This window comes from Triticum dicoccoides, chromosome 6B (assembly GCF_002162155.2).
Source record: "Triticum dicoccoides isolate Atlit2015 ecotype Zavitan chromosome 6B, WEW_v2.0, whole genome shotgun sequence".
NCBI lineage: Eukaryota > Viridiplantae > Streptophyta > Magnoliopsida > Poales > Poaceae > Triticum > Triticum dicoccoides.
In genome coordinates, this window is record NC_041391.1 from 545921491 (window position 1) to 545929305 (window position 7815).

A 7815-nucleotide genomic window follows, 5' to 3' on the forward strand; every position below is an offset into this window, starting at 1 on the left:
TGTGACGTTTGGTAGCACCCAAAGTGTTCCTCCGATAAACGGGAGTTGCATAATCTCATAGTTTCAGGAACATGTATAAGTCATGAAGAAAGCAATAGCAATATACTAAACGATCAGTGCTAGGCTAACGGAATGGGTCATGTCAATCACATCATTCTCCTAATGATGTGATCCCATTAATCAAATGACAACACATGTCTATGGTTAGGAAACATAACCATCTTTGATTAATGAGCTAGTCAAGTAGAGGCATACTAGTGACTATATGTTTGTCTATGTATTCACACATGTATCATGTTTCCGGTTAATACAATTCTAGCATGAATAATAAACATTTATCATGATATGAGGAAATAAATAATAACTTTATTATTGCCTCTAGGGCATATTTCCTTCAGACATGCCCGGGTACGGAGATACGCATCGCTGTTTCCAAAAATATAAAAAAGGGAAAGAGTGTTGTTACTTTGTTTTACAAGATTAAAAACAACATCTCAATTGTCAATAAGAATTATGAAAGTACACCAACAAACAGAAGCATCATGATTATGTTGATGGGAACTAAGCCAGGATACCCGAGAAAAAAAGCATTTCTTCATTTAACCAGTGATCTCTACTTCTAATATAGGAGTTGGTGAATAGTCTTCCGGTTTTTTTTCGCTGTTTTTTTATCGTCTATCCTCCCACCATCCCCTCCCTTCGCTGGTTTTTCTTCATCGTCTCCCCCACCCCACCCCGTCCCACGCAGCCACCTAAAAAACCCCACACCAGCAAAAAAAACTCCATCGACCACATCTTTCGTTCCCCACTCCTCACGATCCCATCGTTCGTTGCCGCCGCCGTCTGAGGGAGACGCCACTGCTGTCTGAGGGAGACGCCGCCGCCGCATCTCTCAATCCCATCCATCGTTGCCGCCGCCGCCGCCGCATCTCTCAATCCCATCCATCGTTGCCGCCGCCGCTGCCGCATCTCTCAATCCCATCCATTGTTGCCGCCGCCGCCGCCGCCTCTGCCACCGCCGAGATCCGAGACGATCCGCCCCCGCCGAGGACCGAGTGGAGCGGCTGCCTCCACGTTGCCGCCGCCGGCGCTGGCCAGGCTCCCCACCGATGGGCGCTCCGGGTCGCCGCTCCTCAAGGCCAGTTCCCCTTGCTGCTCCAGATCGCGCCTCGGTTTGTGATCCCTTGGGGATCCTGCCGGTGCTGGAGGCGTCCGCGATGGTGCGGACTTAGGACCGAGCGGCGGGGCACGTTACGCGTTCTGGTTGAGAGATTGGTCGGGCTGGCATGGGAAATGAACTGCCGTCGATGGATTTTTTTGGCAGCTTGGCTGCATGTTGCTTCAGATTTGGTACTATCCCCATCTTTGATCAATTACATCTATATTCTTGCTTGCAAGGTCATGTGGATTGTGTTTTTTTATTATTATGGCCAGTAGTGAGATCGATTGTTTTGGATGCAGGTTTGTAGGTTCATTGGAACAAATGTTCAAAAGGAAGATGCACTGTAAGAATTACAGTAAGAAGTTCAACTACGAGCCCAGACATGAGGTATTTTAACCGCCAACAAAGGGTGTGTTGCTCTAAAAATTAGTAATCTTCGCTCCAAATTCTTAGGTCACTGGTCCAGGTTAGTGCCCATTGTCATTGTGCATCTCTGTTAACTATTTTAGAACTAGCACAAATCTGAGTAGAGCTGGAACAAAATGAACACCCAGGGTTCGAGTACCTCTACTATGATATAATTATCCTCCAAACATGTGTCATTTCCTTATCAAGATGGTTCTCGTGATTTAGGAAAACTAACAACACCTCAATGGTCTTCGCACTAGATTAGCTGTAGGATCCATTTTCTGGAGCATTTTGATTTTGGTAGACTATTTAGATATTTCCATACATACACTTTACTGAAGGTTATTTTGACGGAACGTTAGCTTGGAAGCTTTTCCATACTAGAGGCAGTTTGTGTTGTGATGAAATTAAGATTGCTCACAATATTTTGCAGGATAAAATTAATTACAGTGTAAGTTCTTTGGTGTGTGATCCATTACAATACAGGAAGTTTGTGGTTTATGCCATAAAATTTCAGTTAATATTTTGTACATGAAGTGATCTAAGTCTGCCACACTGTTCGCATTTGTAGCTTGCTTTGTTTAATAAATAGATTGATCTTATTTTCTATAAACTTTTTTATTTAACCTACTAACTTCAAATACATTATATTTGATCCTTCAAGGGGCAAAATAGTTCAGCTCTTTGTTTTACAAGTTTCAGGATTGAAGGGGAGATGCTACAACAGTACAACTACAAGTTCCCTTGCTTCTTTGTAAGGGAACCAATCAACTAACTTAATGAGATTGATGCACGAGAGCTTCTAGATGTTCTTCTCGATCTTGAATATTCATTTTCTCCAACTATGCAAGATTTGCTTGTGTATAAGTTTGATAAGGCCAAGGGTAAGAACAAAGTGGTTGATTCATTTGAGTAAGTATCCCTTAGTTAGTTTAACTTGGCTGCTTGTGTCCCATAAGGTTGTACAACCTTTTGCAGCATCTAATCTACTAACACATGTTTAGATTGAATTTGTGTAGTCTCTCATTGTATTCATGCTTTGTAGTCACCGTCTCAAATTTATTTAATTGCTTCAGTTAATTCCATTGGTTAATATGTACTCCCTCTGTAAACTAATATAAGAGCGTTTAGATCACTAAAGTAGTAATCTAAATGCTCTTATATTAGTTTACGGAGGGAGTACTCTTTACTTTATTTGGTTACAAATATAAACCTGTATTACTCATGCCCTTGATATATAATATCATTCGTTCAAGGTGGTTGAATCCACTATAGGGAGTTCTTTAAATTCGCATGTTGTGTTAGTGCATTGTAATTTGTTTGGTACATACGCTGCAATCAATTAGCAGTCACAAGCTTTCCTTTTTCTTTAGCACTATTTTTTCAACTGCAATTGATGCTTTCATTACAGTTAGTTTTATTTCTCCAGATGAAGTATATATGCGTTATGTACAGTCCTCCGGAATTCAGAAATTGATCTATAATTCTCTGAAGAGAAGGTTTTCAAACCCAAAGGAGCATTGGCAACCTTAGGGACTTGGGCGCCAACGTGTAGTCCCTGCAGAAGTTGCTCACTCGGAAGGTGGTCTTCTCCAAGGCCTCCCTAGCCTTTGAACATGACCGCTCCATCAAGGTATCTACACACGTTTCCAATTACCAAACATATCTTTTCTCTTGGGCCACAAGACAATATCTTCGTCTTAATTATTTGAATCCATTATTAAATCTTATTCTTTGGTCGAGTTGAATCTATGAGTCTCCCATGGAGCAATGTTGTCTTTGTTAGGCTGCAATTATATGCCTGGGGGTGGTCAAACTGAAAAGTTCAGGGGAGATTCAGATTACATGTGGTAGTGCTGAACATTGTTGTGGCGTTCATCGAATGTGGTAGTGCGTATAAGGTTGTAGCCTCGGGTTAAACTAAAAGTATATCTGCAATTTGGTTTTACCGTGTCTAAGAGTTAATGATGTCTAGAATTGCTACAAATTAATTAATTATTATGGTACCATGTAGTTGTACGCCGTTGAGTAATTAATTGAACATTATTTTTGTGTTCATCGATTGTGGCAGTGCATAGGCTGTTATATCTTCAGTTTAAACGAAAAACTATCTAAAATTTGGATTTACATTGTCTAACTGTGAATGGTGGCTAGCTTCGGTTCAAGCTGAAATACCAAAGATCACACTAGAGCGAAATAACACCCCCGTGTCGCCCTCCTCTGGCAACTCGAAGGGCGAATCCACCCGCGCGCCGCCAGGACTTCCCCTCTCCCCTTCTCGTCTCTCCGCTGCCGGAGGCGCTCCGCCGATGAAGCCTGGGCGGGCGTCAGTGAGGGCGGCGGCGGGGCCTCTTCCTGGGCGCCCTCCTTTCTTCTCCTTCCCCCTTCGCGGGGTGTGGCGGCTGCGCGGCGGCGCACGCCGATATGCGAGATCCGGCTGCGGGGTGCAGCGGCGGTCCTCGGCGGGCGGCTTGCTGTGGCTGGTGTCGTCGGCGTGGCCTTGGCGCATCGTGGGGTGGACGCGGTCGGCCAGGGCAAGCGGCCAGATCTGAGCGCCGCGCCCTTTCCTGGATGCGGCGACGGGGATGGCTGGCGGTGCCACGGTGGCTGCACCCTGGCAACGCGGCTGCCGGTGCTTTGGTGGCGGGGCTGGCTGGAGGAGGTGTATCCGGTGGTGGCGTGCTGTGTCGGACCTAGGTTTGGTCCCGGCGAGTGGCTCGGCGTGGTGGCTGCTCTGGTCGGGGGCTACGGCGGCGCGGGGTGGTATGGTGGCCTACCTGCTGCTTGGTTTCTACACGGCAGCTCGGCGGTTCCGGCTGCAGCGACGGTTGGCTTCTCCGCCGGCGTCGGCTCGTTTGCAGGTGGACTGCTTCGGCCTTCGATCCCTCTCCTCGGTGTCCGGTTGCTACTTTCGTCGAAGGGCTTGACCTCTCCCAGCTGCGGTCCGCCGCTCGTCTCGCGTCCCGGTGCTACATGACCGAGCTCGTCCCGCGCCCGACGCGGCTAGACGGAGCTCGTCTCACGCACGGTGCAGCAGGACTGACCTTTGGATCGGGCGGTGGCGGCGATCCAGTGTCGTTCCTTTGGGGTGCAACGTGTCTCGGGTGAGGTGGTGTCGAGGTCTTGGATGCTTGGGCGGCGGCCCTGGTGGTGGTAGCGCGGTGCTCGTGGGCAGAGCCCGTGCCTTGGTGCTGCCCGGTCACCATGGCCGTGTGGGCGGCGTGGTGGCCGGGGTGTGGCGTTCGGTGGCGATGAGTGTTGGCCGAGGTGAAAACCTGTTCTATCTTCGGATGGACCGGCAGCGGCGAAGATCGTTCCCTTCTTGAAGGCGTCGTCGCGGCTCTCATTGCCTGTCATGCGGTTCCGGGGGAAACTCTGATCTTTGGATCGGGCGGTGGCAGCGATCCGGTGTCGTTCCCTTCAAGAAGGCGCCGCCTTGGAGCGCATGGTTCGTCATATGTAGCTTCATCTCTGCGTGGGTAGTGCTGGGGGTGGTGTTGCTGCGCTCAACACCTATGTATCCTGCCTTGGGTGTGTGCGTGTGTTGCGGTGGCGGGGCATGTGTTCGTACTGGGTGCTTGTTGATTGATGCTTTATATATAAAGTGGGGCGAAAGCCTTTTTCGGTAAGATCACACTAAAATCCTTTTTTAAAGCTCTCATGGCTGAGTTGAATCTCTTCTTGGTTGGTTTAGTAGACGGAAAGTTAGCCTCGTCTCCAAATTCTGAAATACGGAGTATAATTTTTGTTTACTAAAAAGATTAATTGACTTTTAACAGCTGGGGGTGATGTGATCTGTTTCTCAACCATGTTAACGTATACTTTTGGAATGGAAAATGAATCTATATCTAATTGTTTAAACAGAGAGAGGACCTGTTTTTCAACCGCATTAATGTATACTTTCGGAACAAAAATGACATTATATCTATTTTTAAGCTTTTCCAAAATTGGAAGCTGGAAGATGTATACTTTTGGCTGCACGGTGATTTTTTTCTGCCTATCCGTCCATTCTACTGAACCTGATCATCTCTGATTAGTGTTGTTCCTACTTCTTGCAGGGTAAACCATTGAGTGGCAATGATACATGTGTGTCCATTGCAACTTAGAGGTACGACATAGTGATTAGCAGGATGAGGTGCTGAGCACATCGCGTGTGTGTCTGTATGTGTGCGCTGATATGTGGTTCATGAGGAACAAACTGATTAAGCATGCTCCAAAGCTACGAGCGACTGAACTAGGTATCTTTTATATTTTCATGGTGAAGCCTGGTTTTAACTGCTAAAGAGTAGCAGGAGATGGAATCATTGAAATATAACCCGTTCTTAAGTAAATGAACTGAGACTTGATGGTTGTGTGTTATTGGTACAATATGTATTTTGGGCCTGAATTGTGAAGCAAATTGAGAATTCCTGGTTACTTATTATTAGTATAGTATACCTTTTTTGGGCCTGAATTCTGAACCTTGCTGATTTTTTTGGTAGTGTGTTATCAGTGTAGTATGCATTTTTGGCCTGAATCCTTAACCTTATCTAGGTATTGATTTTCTGCAATCAGTGAAGCACTCATGGTCATGCGTATTTGTTACTTTGTTAGTCTACATTACTTACAGATTTAGTTGTTTTGATATGTATCCACTCGTTGGTTAGTTAACTGAAATTTGTTGGCAGTGGTTCTTTATGTTCTTTAACTGTTATACATTAGCAGCGGACTGAAACATTTAAAAACAATCAGCTCTTTATGAATTAACTAAAGACTTGATGGTTGCGTTATTATTATAGTATATACATTTTTGGGCCTGAATTACAAATCTGATTCAAATATCCTTGTTTTGTGTTATTATTATGGTATATGTTATCGAGCTTTGTTAATGTTTTTTTCCTTTCCTTCCTGAACTTCTGATACTCTCTGCAGTGATGAAATGTTTTTGCATGTCAGTTAAGTACTAGGGTAACCGCAGATGATGTTCCTTCCTTTCATTGAGTTGCCTGTTGCCTTACTGTTATGTCGTCCAACTTTTTGTTAATATACACACTCGACAACTTACTGTTATAACGTCCAACTTTTTGTTAATATACACACTTGATTCTGGAACCCATGAACTCTTTGTCTCTCCGAGGACATGTTTCACATCTACTCCTGTTTGTAGAAAAACATTATAGTCTATTATGTGCTATATAGGCAAAAAGTACATAATTGGTTCTCTTCTATGTGCTTTCCTTAATGAATACACTTGGTTCACAAAAGCCTTAGCATAATTTGTTGAACAAGTTTTGCCTAATTTTATTTCTTGCATCTCGTCTGGTAAGTTTTATTTCTTGGTACTTGTAAATTGTTCAGATTACTTAGCTTCGTTCAACTGCTGTGTTGACTAAATCTACTGTGCCTATAAACATATGTGCTTGCCCGTGACCATGTCGGCTATGTTGTTATTCTTTCTTGAATTGGTAGGTTGAAACCAAGAGGGCATTGTAAACTTTGATGACACTTTGTGGGAAACCAATTACTTCATGGCCAGAGGTGATTTTGATATGGAGATTTCAGTTGAGAAGATATTCCTTGCACAGAAAATGATGATCTACAAGTGCAACCTTGCTGGTGAGCCTGTTGTCACAGCGATTGTAGGCACCATCCATTCCAATTGTCCATTGGTTTAACTTCAGTTTTTTATGTACAACTTATAGGCCAGACTGATTTTTTTACTTGCCCTGATGAAGCTATAGACTATACACATAAGATGCTGATTTTGCATGCTATACTTGTGTAAATGTTGTTCCACCTTCCCACTTTGTAATTTCATGGCCATTTCAGATGATCTAGACATTTAATGTATGGAATTTACATTGGCACTAAATAAGGAATATTGGAAGATAGTATGCCACAGTATCTGTTATGAGGTAAAAAATAATATTTTTCTCACTTTAATATTTTAGTCATGACTTGTATTTTTATTTACTAACCTCTCTTCATAATTATTTTTGAATTATATTTAGCTTTTCAGAAAGTTGTAAAGAATAGTTCTATTTTTTGTGGGTAGTCAATCAAATTATGGTTCTTGGTTGAAGCCCTCTTGATGAACGACACCCCATGCCACTAGCGACAATGACCACATGGAAGAGATTAAGAACATCAGCAACATCTTGCGGTGTTCCTCCTCATCGTTGTTGTCACCACCGAATAATGACGACCAGGTCATTAGACCGCTACTAGAGCATTTGAGCCTTCTTGAGAAGGCAACACACCTGAGA

The 7815-nt window shown here is 44.0% G+C and overlaps 1 long non-coding RNA gene across 12 annotated transcripts in view; it reads left to right on the forward strand.

Moving 5' to 3' along the window:
• Positions 1-761: 761 nt before the first annotated feature.
• Positions 762-7815, forward strand: part of LOC119323081 — a 12061-nt gene continuing 5007 nt past the window's right edge. Inside the window, exons 1-6 of one of the 12 annotated variants that reach the window (XR_005156113.1) lie at positions 763-1350; positions 1462-2454; positions 3000-3203; positions 5629-7165; positions 7379-7464; positions 7561-7809. This is a non-coding gene — a long non-coding RNA (uncharacterized LOC119323081). Of the gene's footprint in view, positions 1351-1461; positions 2483-2999; positions 3204-5628; positions 7519-7560; positions 7810-7815 lie in introns of those variants that run through there. The other 11 variants (XR_005156114.1, XR_005156105.1, XR_005156110.1 and 8 more) reach the window with 11 other exon arrangements.